Source organism: Chelonia mydas, chromosome 9 (genome assembly GCF_015237465.2).
Source record: "Chelonia mydas isolate rCheMyd1 chromosome 9, rCheMyd1.pri.v2, whole genome shotgun sequence".
Classification (NCBI taxonomy): domain Eukaryota; kingdom Metazoa; phylum Chordata; order Testudines; family Cheloniidae; genus Chelonia; species Chelonia mydas.
Window position 1 is genome coordinate 91,815,312 of NC_057855.1, and position 12,270 is coordinate 91,827,581.

The window sequence follows — 12,270 nt, forward strand, 5'->3', positions numbered from 1 at the left end:
CAAAGCATGAAAAAATACCTCCCCCCCACCCTGATCACTTTAGATAAGCTATTACCAGCAGGAGAGTGGGGTGGGGGGAGGTATTTTTTCATGCTTTGTGTGTATAAAAAGATCTTCTACACTTTCCACAGTATGCATCCGATGAAGTGAGCTGTAGCTCACGAAAGCTTATGCTCAAATAAATTGGTTAGTCTCTAAGGTGCCACAAGTACTCCTTTTCTTTTTGCGAATACAGACTAACACGGCTGTTACTCTGAAACACATACCTCAGTTTACCAGCTGACTATACAGAGTCAAATCAAAGGAAGGTATTACAAGAACAAACAGGAAATGAAACAATGGTCAGAAATAAGACATCTCTAGGTAAATAACTTAAAGGGAGCTAAGGGAATAAGAGAAGGGCCATTAATTGAGAAGATGCCTTTCTAGGTTCCAGACAAAAGCAACACAGCTGTTTTGCCAAGGCCAGGGCTTAGAGAACAAAAGACCCACAAACAAAAGGCCCATAAACATTTAAATGCATCCCAGGGAGAAAGTAAAATGGGAATTGTTAGCAGCTGCTTGAGGTGTGACAGAGAGAGACACTGAGAGAAAAAGAAAATGTGGCATCTCTCTCTCTGTCCAGAGGTAGTGATGGCTGAATTGAACAAAATCTTTCTAAACCTGCAAGGAAAGGATAACATTTAGGCAAGTCTGGATGCACATAGGGTGCTGTTGTTTTAAACCTTTCATGGTTTGCTATTTAGTTTTCGGTGAACAAACAAATAGGTCTGAGTACCTTTAATTAGCTGCTGGTGACAGGCTCTGGGAGGGAAGTTTCTTGCAGGTGCCCGATACAGTTGATCCTGTTTGGTTGATGTGGTTGGGAAACAGGGGGTCTGCAACCCAGATATCCAGGCCAAGAGTGATTGAACAATGCAGTTCTGCCCTTAAGAGAGGTGAGGGAATTAAGGACTATTACCTGGCAGGTGTGCTCAGGAGGGCCTGAAAAGGGGTCTTAGGCTCACCATGCTGCACTTCAGCTGGAGAACATTTTGTACAATGAAGCCTAAACATTGATACATTTTGTGGCTTTACACAAAATGAACAGACTGCCTTAATTCTACCTTAAAAGATATGGGATGGTAGTAAACATCTGAAATCTGTTATTGCATAGAAAGACAACACTGAGAATGTACTATCTCCTTAGCAATGTGAGAGGGAAAACATCGAAAACAACAATACTTACAGCTGCTGGGAGAGATGAAGAAGTAGTAGCCAGTTGCAAAATGGTTTCTTTAGGGGCAGTACTGCCTCTCCTGTTGATTTTAAAGGGTCAGCCCTAGAAAGGCATGTTGGAAAAATATTCTGTCAGTAGGTCACCCTACAACACTATGGAGGATCAGTAGAGACTAGGCAAGCAATAAGGAAGAACCAGCAGAGTGAAAAGGGCTGTCTTTGCTGCTATTACATCACAAACACAGTTATGAAGGGTTGTTGTCAGTAGCTGGTGTGTCATTTATCTGACAATTCATTCAAGCTGCAAATGTAACTAAAACAGTTACTGCAAAATACCTAAGCTGCTATAAACTCCATACTCCTAGCTAGCAAAATGGACAGAAACATTCAGAAGAATTTAATAAAACATCAAAAGACAAAGGCCCTATTGAAGTCAGTGGAAGTTTTTCCATTGATATCACTGAGGCCAGGGTTTGACAAAAAAGCACTTTGCAGCAGAAAAAAAGGGGAGGATTTTCAGCGTTAACAGTGGCAAAGGATAGCCAGGAGTTCTAAGATAAGAGACAGCAGCAAATAGCCTTGTCATGCATTCAACATCTTTTAGATTAACACTAGAATCAACCAACCAACAGCCTTAAAAATACAGCAATTGCTTTCTTGGTATAAGCACTTACTTGAAATACACCTCCGGCACTAAGTGATAGCAATTATGGTCCCCTATTAACAACCTACACAGAGATTTATTTGTTCAACATGTGTGTTGGGGAATAGGTCAGGGTAACATGAATGATGTTGAAAGCTATAAGAAATTTATATCCAGGAATATGTGTAGATTCTGTCATCAAATTTAAATGACCATCAGCTATAGCTGTATATGCTGAGAATTGACCTCGGGACCAGAGTTCGTGAACCTGGAGAGAAACAGTAAGGAAACCAAATAGCTCCTATGTAGCCTGTACTACTGAGGCCTGAGAACAGAAGTCTTAATTTAAGAACATTTAAAGAAGTAGGAAACCAGATAAGCTGCCCTGCCTGCTACTATCACATCACAAGACACTTAAGCTGTTTTAAGGCACATGCAGAACTTAAAGTAGCAAATGGCCCAATTTAGTAGACACTCAACTACTGAAAAAGTTAATCAAGGTAGATCAGAGTTTATCCCAATCAGCCACAGAGTGCCATATAGTTTAAAGGATCAGCGGAAATGGAGCCCAGCAGATAATTTCCAGGTTACACTGTAGGACTGAGGAGCAGAAAGGCTACTTAGAATATTAACCACACTGAGAATAGATCTGTGCAGGAAACAGTAAGGGGGAGTGGGGCAGCTGGTGACCCAGATATGGAGGCTCAGTAGGAGGGAGATGACAGGCAGGATTACTCATCAAAACATTTACTATTTTAAAGGGGTTGGTTCAAGTAGAATTTGAAAAACAGACCGAAGCTGGGAAGTTGCTAATTTTATCTAAATCAGATTTCCTGCTCCTAATTGCTTCCTCAAAGATGCTCCCCAAAACCCACATCAAGGAAACAGTTGGATAAAAACAAATAATTTCCTCTTCCGATTGCTTAGGGTTTCATTCCTTTGTTTGTTGTGATGTCAAAATCCTACCAGGACCTCAGTCCTGAATTGACCTATGTGTAGGCGGGTCTCCATGCTCGCAAAGCACTCTGGACAGCGGAAATCCATGCAAGTGCAGCGAGCTGTCTAGTAGACCACATTGCAGGATTAGCACCCAGTGTGCATTGATCCCCTTTCATTTCTGGAGGGTGTCAGGGTTCCCTCCCCACTCTGAACTCTAGGGTACAGACATGGGGACCCACATGAAAGACCCCCTAAGCTTATTTCTACCAGCTTAGGTTAAAAACTCCCCAACGCACAAATTCTCTCTTGTACCTTGGATTAGGTAACCTTGTCACCACCAAGTGATTTAGACAAACTCAGGGAAAGACCACTTGAAGTTCCTACTCCTCCCTAATATCCCCCCAAGCCCCCACACCCAGTTTCCTGGGGAGGCTTGAGAATAAACAAGATGAGCACAGACCAACCTTGGGTTGTTTTTTTTTAGGGCACTAAAAAAACAAAACAAAAAACCCCCAATCAGATTCTAAAAGAAACAGAACTTTATTAGAAAGAAAAAAGGTAAAAGAAGCACCTCTGTAAAATTAGAATGGAGGATAATCTTACAGGGCAATCAGATTCAAAAACACAGAGAATTTCCTTCAGGGCCAAACTTTAAAGTTACAAAAAGAACAGCAGGAATACACCTTCCTCTCAGCACAGAGAAAATCACAAGCCAAAACAAAAATAAGCTAATGCATTCCTTTGCTAGTACTTACTAATTCTAATGGAGTGGGATTGCTTGCTTCCTTGATCTGTGTCTGGCAAGCACACAGAACAGACAGACCAAAACCTTTCCCCCAACCCCCAGATTTGAAAGTATCTTATTCCCTTATTGGTCTTTTTGGTCAGGTGCCAGCCAGGTTACCTGAGCTTCTTAACTCTTTACAGGTAAAAGGATGTTGTGCCTTTGGCCAGAAGGGATTTTATAGTACTGTGTACAGGAAAGTTGTTACTCTTACTTTTATATTTATGACAGGAGGGGTGGGGGATGTTGATCTATATCTTTCTCATGGAATAGATGGAATGATCAAAATGTCTGTAGAAAATGGGGTTGAAATTCCTCTGCTGCTGTGTAATCACTGCCTGCATGTTTTTCCTATAATGTGCTATGATGACAAAAGCAGCTTATTAATGAATTATAATAGGAAAGCTAATATCTAGTGTCTTCAGTTTTGTAAGGTTGATGTTGACTAATTATCAATGTTGCTTTTAATTAGGAACATCTGCTGCAATAACAAATCAGATCAAATTCATGTGACTATCATTTTCCCCCTCTATCTACTATTTGCATCTTTTTCAGCTTTGGCTGAACTCCATTTCCAGTTATTTGGTATTCACTTGCATATTAAATTAGGTATTATTCTTAGCTACCTCCAGAATGGAGGACAGAACTGGGTCTGGGTTCTTTAGTGTCAAAAGTATTCTGGGAAACAACATAAAACATTATTGATCCATTGAATACATACTGAAAGAGGACCAGATACAGCAAGGTGTTGAGTCACAGGGTTAAATTGGAACACCTGAGTAGTTCCATTGGGTCTGTTCATGTACCCAATACTTTGCTGAATCTGGGCCGGAATGGCATAGAAAAATATGAGTAAAACAGAAGTACAACTGATGAGATGTGTCTAGAAAGGAGACTCATTTAACTGGACAAAATTAACAAAAAAAGGAAATTATTTTAAATGTAGAAATTCAGTAATGTAGAGTGTATGAATAACTATAGAATGCTGCATTCAATTTATTTATGTATTAAGCTTATTATATATTATGTGTCAAAAATTCATATTCTATTTTTTGATGGTATGCTATGTAAACCTAGTGCTCATTCAGAAATGGAGCTGAGCATTTTTGTAAGTCGCCACTGGGTAGGAAGACATGACTTTTAGGCAACAATCAGATAGGACTGTAAAAGGGGAGAACTAGCTTAATCGATCAGGGAACATTAAAAGGAGAACAGAATTATTAACGTGGGTGAAATAGTGAGCGAGCTGATGCATAAGGTGTATCCTAAGAGTGTAGATCCCCTAGATGATTGGTGCCCAAAAGCTGTACAGAGAAGTGCTAGAATGAGCTCCAGAGATTATTTTGAAACAGACAAATTATTGACGCAATAGGCATTTTACAAAATGATATTTAGAGTGGCCATTATTCTGGGTGCCTGATCATTTTCTGAGTGGAAAACTTTTTCTCTTCCTTTATGTAATTTAAAAGCTCACTTACCCTGGAAACAGCTGAAGGCCAAGTACATTTTTTATTTTTGGAAGATAGAATTGTGATGCTCCTTTGGCATTCAGCAGTATCCTCTCCTCTTGGTACATGCAAATCCTATTAACCCGCTCTCGCTCTGGTTCTCCTTGTAGCTTCTGTGCTGTTGATGGCAGAGAGTTGGGAACACTGTTTTGGGGCCCTCATTTAGTGCATTACCTGTACTTCAAAGGTGATCTTGTTACATAGGCCAGCACTGGAGGTACCTTTGCCCAGTCTGCCAGTTAAGTCAGATAGAACAAATATGTTTCAGGTCTGATCTGATGTCTGTTGAAGTCAGTGGAAAGACTGGCATTAAGTTAAATGGTCATTGGTTCAGGCCTTTAATGAAGATGGAAATTCAGATTGAGGATATAATAGACACCATTGATTTGGTATGTATTCTGTGAATCTAATGCTAGGAATCCACATGGTACAGGCAATAAAGAAGCCTGCTGATGCATTTAATGAGAAAGCCTGGGGCTTGTTAATAATTTGTACATAATGCTTTTCATGCCAAAAGATTTTAAAGCACTTAATACAATATTACCAGGTGGGATTACCTGACCCACTGCTGCAATGTAGCCTCTTTGGTGGTGGCACAACTGTGGCTGTTAACAATACACTGCAACACAACAGGTTAAGATAGCAAGTGACTGAATACTGTGGGAGAGGCAAGGTCACGAAGCAATAGCTTTTACTGCACCAGCTTCTAATGGTCCAATACAAGATATTACCTCACCTACCTTCTCTCTCATATCCTGGGACCAACGTGGCTACCACAGTGCTGTGAATACTGTGTCCATTTGAAACTGCAAGGGGCCCTTAGCTACTGTAGGCAAAATACGATTGCCCAAACTGGACTTTGACCAAGGCCCTACTGCTTAACTCACACACTGTTAACTCATATAACACAGGCCACAAAGCAGTCAACTGAAGGTGAAAGCTTTCACTTGGTACCGATTTACATCACGTTTCAATTTGTAACCTAGGGCCCAATCCCATTCCCACTGAATTCAAAGGGAATTTTGTTTTGAATGGGAGTCAGATTCGGCCTTAAGACACGAAAGGCTCTTTTTAACCATTATTTGTCTCTTGAGTCATCTATTATTTCAGACATCTCATTCCCCACTCCTGCCTGCATTTCTTTTTGTGCTGTAAAAGCATGATCCTACTCAGCCAAATTCTGTTCTTCATTAAGCTGTTGCAGGCAGCCACATAAGGCTCAGTGGGATTATATTGTTGCAAATGAGAGCAGAATAGAGCACTGTATATTTTCAAACAAAGACAACAATAAGGACCATATGCTATCATTGTCCTGGGTTTAGATAAACTTAGCTGAACGTAGATTCACAGTTTAACTATGCCTCCAAAAGCTCAACTGAGGCTCCACAAAGTTGGGGGGTGGGGTTGTTATAATTTCCCCTTGCGTCAGAATATCTTGGGCTTGGGAATGACCAGTAGCAAAAGCATAAAGAAAAAAAGCTGCAAGACAGGCTATTTTTGCAATAATTCTCACCCCACTGGAAAGAAAAAAGAATTAAGAATTCATGAGAGCCCGAGTTTCCACACCAAAGAGATTGGGGTAACTTCTGGATGCTTATCTGACCACATGGAACCACACAACTTCTTGCAGATCTCTCATCACTAGTTCCTGAGGAAATCTAAGTGATACGCATGCATTTTAATTCTGTGATGACCACTCAGGAAGGAGTGCACAGTCCGCTAGGTGTTTTTATACTGAGTAAATATCAGGTCCGAATGTTCAGTGTTAGCGTCTGCATTGGGACCTGTGTAGAACTACACGATCCCAGAGGGAGATCTGGGAAGATATTGGGAACAATCTCTCTTCGAGCACCGTAGCCACTAGGTGCAGCATGGCCACTGTGCCAACAACAAGGTAAAAGAAACAGCTAAGAGTGACTCTTGGATGGACTGAAGGGATATATGAGGAAATGAGGACAGAGAGGTAGTCAGAAGCTGAGTTATGCGTGTCTGGATGGTGAAGAGGGAAAGATGAAACTTCATGGCTGAGATTTTTTCAAAGATGTTTAGGGGTTTTGGATCCCAAACACCCATTCAAATTAATTGGAATTAGGTGTCCAAATCTCCTGTGTGGCTTTGAAAAAAGTCACACCATATGCATTAGAAGATGGAAACTAGTGAGGGGCCTAGAGAAGAGGAGATGTGATTGGAGTTGCAAGAAAGGCAAAATTTGTTTGCACCATTTTGGACTGATTATAATGGAAAAAGAGAGGAGAACAGGAAGCCTGAGTGGGGAAGGGTAGCCAAGGTATGAGACACTGAGTGCATGGACCACTGTCTTGACTGTGGGAAATGAGAGGAAGAGTTGAACTTTAGAGATGCTGTACAGCAGGCAGCGGCTGGATTTTGCAGTGGCCAGGATGCCAGAGATGAAGTGGGCCTGTGTAACGGGAAGGTTGGTGGTGTTGTCAACAGCAAATGAGAAGGTGAGGTAGTGAAGAAGGAAAATAATAGGCTTATATGCAAATGTTGAGCTTGAGGTGGCATTGATACCTTCTGGAGGAGATGTCACAGAGATGAATGATGACTGCAGGGAGGGAGGATTTTACCAGTGGAGAGGCAGATCTGGGAATTGTTGATACTGGAGTGTAGATCATATGACACAACCTAGGAAGAGATCACAGAGTGAGAAGAGAACTTAGGCCTGGAAGACAGAGAGAGATGAGGGAGGAGAAGATGGTCAGACAAATAAAAGAAGAGCCAAGGGCTTGATCCAATGCCTATTGACTACAGTGATCATTGGCACAAGCCTCAGGAAAGCACTTGGTCATAGAAGGCAAGAGAGGACAGGAGAGAAAGGAAGAAGAAGAAGTGTTCCACTGTATAAAAAGCAACAGCAAGTGGAAGGAGGTTGATGATAGAGAATAAATTATTCGACTTGGCTAGAAGGAAATTACTGGCAATTATAGACACTCTTCTTGGAATGGAGGAGACCGAAGCCAGCATGCAATTCTCATATAATTAAGGGGTGTACAGTCCCAGGTGTGAATTATCTCATCTAGGACCAGATTCTGATTTTAGCCATGCAGCTAATATTGTCAACTATTTTGTGAGATGTGCTGCTGTGTGCTTGCTCTTTATTTTTACAGGAAAGAGTAAATTTCACTGCAGGAAGGCCTATGATATGTCCACTTCCCATGCACCATACCTATTATAATGGAATTAAATTGTATAGTCATTTGTATGATAACATTGGATCTGGGGACATGACAAAATGGGGCTAGGAATTTAGAGCTATTTGCTTAACATCTGATGTGTAATCCAGCAAACTCAGCTCCCCTGAATGTGCTACATTCACAGGAATTTCATTTAGCTATTTAAATGATGTAAAAGTGAGATACAATGAATATGCCCACGTGTCCTGGAGTATCAGGGACTAGTCTTCTCATGACTGCTTCTGAAGACCTACCTGGGGGTAACTGACTGCCAAGGTGGCCACTTAATTGGTAAATGAACACCTGGACCTAATACAAAGGTTATCTGAGGTTAGCTAAGAAAGGTTCTCCCGAGGATACAGGAAGCTCCTGAGGAGAGGAGTTCTTTGGAGAACACCCCAGAGCAGGGTGCTTAGAAGGTTTGCTCCTGGAGATAGGGAATTCTCTGGAACCAGAACAGGGAGTCTTGTAGGTACTCCTAAAGATAGGAGACTCCTAAAGGTAGAGTTGCCAAAGGCAGGCATCCATGAAGGTCTTGTTTCAGCAAAATGGATCTACCAAACTGTGGCAAGAAGCCCAGTCTGCCAAGAAGCTACTCCCAGTGAGAACATGCTTCCCAGGGAAGGACAGGAGCAGCCCAGGAAAAAGAATGGGCATTTTTCTCAAACAGCCGTGCACTATTAGAGGAAGAGTGTCAGCTGGCAGAATATGAAGGGATGTATAATCTGTATAAAGAGGAATAATCCATATTTATAGTGTTTTTAAGGTGGAAAAATCTATCTATAATAGTCTGTATTCTGATCTCACTTGCACCAGCTTTTATATCAGTGTAAATCCATCAATTATCCTGATTTATCCCATTGTAAATGAGAGAAGAACCAGGCTTTCTACATTTTATATCATTAATGCCTATGGTACCCGTTACTTCCATAAATGAGAGGGTAGCTGTTGTGTAAAAGGCACAAGTACAAATCAGAACAATATAAACTGACTTTGTTGCTTGTATTTCATAGCTATTGGCTGTCTTTCTAAAAGAGATATGCTCTGTTTCTCCGTGATAACTTATGGGCTTGATACGGGAATCACTGGATGAAGTTCTATGGTCTGTGTTATGCAGGATGTCAGACTAGATGATCATAATGTCCCTGAAGATATATGAAAGCACCACACTTTGAAAATGTTCTTCTCCCCCCAAAATGTTTTCCCACTACAATTACGGAAAAAACCCATCATTCAGATGCATTAGGTACCCTTAACTCCGGTTTAAAACACACATCTCTGGGGGCTGTATATATTATAGGTTTGCCCAGCTTCACTCTTCGTAATGTGTTTCCAGACAACTGTTCGTATAATGGATGTTACATCAATCTGAGGTGATTGCTGTAGTTTGATGTGACTATGTGTAGATTCTAGTTCAATGGAAATTTTCGTTTTATAAAAAAAGGAAGTCAGTTCAGTTCATTATGCATCCCTTTCAGGGATGCAGAGGAGAATGGTTGTGAACTCTCACGTGGTGAGAGATGGAAGTCAGCAACCCCTAGTGCTCAGAGATCATTGATTTATTTTTTTACTCTCAATAACTTTTACAGTTAAGAAAGCCAACACAGTTTGATTCTTATTTGACATAATTCCATGCTGATGTGCATCTACTCAAATAAAGTACTTATGATTATTTGTTCGTGCAATCGTATGCACTCACTTAATTGGAAATCTTTTAAATATAGGTCTGCATGAGGAGCACTGTTTTCCTAAATTGTTCTGAAAATGTCTTATATTTTTATAGCTCATTTTTCTGCATTCTGCTATTCAGTTTCTCTTCTGCTTGACTTGGCTGCCTCTTTTGCTTTTTCCCATGTCAGTTATGCTTTTAGGGCCAGATTCTCAGCTTGTGTAAATCAGCACATTACACCATTGACTACAATGGAGTGATGCCAATTTACACTAGCTGAGAAGCTGTCTCTTTAGACACTAAATTACAAGTAATGAGTTAAACTATTGGACATTTTGGAAGTTTTGCTTGAGGAAATGCCACATTAAATACTTCCCAAACTGAATATACTCTTTCTGCCAATAACAATTACAGATTTATGGGTAATGCAATACCTGCCATCTGCTTTAACATATGGATGTCAAAAGTACCCACTGTTCATAGGCATCCAACCCAAAAAGAGAGGAGGGAAAGAATGGTTGTCTCTTGTGTATATATATAAAAATATTAATGAATGTGTCATGGTCTAAAATGCAGAAGTTTTAAAGGTTTAGACTTCCACCTCTTCATGTCCTGTCAAGCTACTGATGTTATAATCTTTGTTTGTTCTGCTATTTCTATCTATTTTTATGGTGCTAAGTGGAAGCATCTCGAAATGATATTACATAACACCCATACATACAGTAGCAAGGCATGGTCCATTCCTGGCCTCCTGCCTTTTTGCGCTATAGAAACCTGCTCAGACTCTATTGGTTGGATCAACACACTATGCGGGTCATTTATGTTCCTTCCACCTTTTACAGTTTTGTGGAACAATACTATTTATAATGTCCCTTGTATCCCCAACCCTTTCCCTGCGGCCCAAAGGGAGAAGAGGTCTCCTGGAGATCTGACAGTGGGCTCAGATAGCCTTTCACCCTCCCTCACTTGCACTGCCTTTCTGTGCCCTTTTTATAAGTCCTCAGCTAATGGGCTAACTAACCCGTTAGCTCACCCAGACTGCTATCCTGATTAGCTAATTACATTTCATCCCCCCCCCCCCGCCAGATATCTCTGGGGGAGCAAATTAGCATCAGCGTGCAGGCTCACCCATTAACTCCCTGCATTCTGTCACACATACACCCAGAGGGGTTGAACCTGCGCAGGAACTTATTGAAGGTTCACTTATGCACAGGATCAGGACCTAAGTTAATAATACACTATAGAGATGGCCTAGAAGGAGTAGCTGAAGCCCTTTCTTCAGTCTCCTTTGCTACTGTTTCTTTTCTCTTGACTCAGTTTCTTGATTGCCTGTTCTCTGTAGTGATTTTTTCCCTCCTCTTTGCACATCTATCTCTTTCAGTCATGTGACTGAAGAGTCAACTGTTTTTTAAAAAAGGGTCAAAGAACAACTTTAATCTATTTCTTGAAAGGTTCCCCTCCCACGTGTGACAGTTCTCCTGATCTGGGTTTATTACTAGCTTAACACAGCTACTCAAGATTCAAGATGCTTGCACTGTCTGTCTCAACTTCTGTTAATAGACTCTGACGATTGGTCCTAAATCCTTTTCCAGTAGAGCCAGCGTTCCGCCCCCTCTAGTGATCTGAGGGTAACTATCCACTGAAATAGCTCCACAAGGAATGTGGTGGATTCTCCATCATTTAAAGTCTCTAAATAAAGATGGGATATTTTGCTACAAGATATATCCCAGCTCATCCTGCCTTATATCCTTGACACTGGAATTACAAGATGAAATTATATGGACTATTTCATGCTGAGGTTGGACAAGATGATCATAATGGGTTTAGCTGGTCTAAAATCTAGACTGTCTACAACTGTGATATTATCTGCATTCTCTCCACTGACTCCATGACTAGTATCATGTGGGGTTGCATATGAAACATCCCAGGTTGTAACTATTAATTAACATCTATCTTCAGCACTATTATCCTTGTGTTCCAGTCATGCTATTTATTGTGTTAGGCACTATGCAGCCACATAGAGAGAGAGTCCCAGACTTAGAGCTCACAGAGAAAGTCTGTGTGGCAGGGTACTGCTCCCTCCCCACTCTGGGAGCCCCACTGTACCTGTTTCCTCACCTTTTGTGCCCCAGAGACCCTCACTTGCCACACAACAGGCAATTCAGGTAACCCCATGTCTGCTTTCCTACTATCTTCCCTTCTTCCTGAATGCCTCAGTGGTCACTACAATCCACTGGAGCCCTTACTAATCCATAGGGTTAACTCTTCCCTAGTACCTGAGTGAATCATTGCACCTCTCCATTTCCTCTATTCCT

At 41.1% G+C, this 12,270-nt stretch overlaps 1 long non-coding RNA gene across 3 annotated transcripts in view; it reads right to left on the reverse strand.

Annotated features, from left to right (window-relative positions):
- LOC119567102 overlaps window positions 1-2,074 on the reverse strand; it is an 85,405-nt gene extending 83,331 nt beyond the window's left edge. For 2 of the 3 annotated variants that reach the window (XR_006283892.1, XR_006283891.1), the window contains exon 1: window positions 1,229-1,384. This is a non-coding gene — a long non-coding RNA (uncharacterized LOC119567102). Of the gene's footprint in view, window positions 1-1,228; window positions 1,385-1,892 lie in introns of those variants that run through there. The other variant, XR_005226850.2, reaches the window with a different exon arrangement.
- Window positions 2,075-12,270: the final 10,196 nt, after the last annotated feature.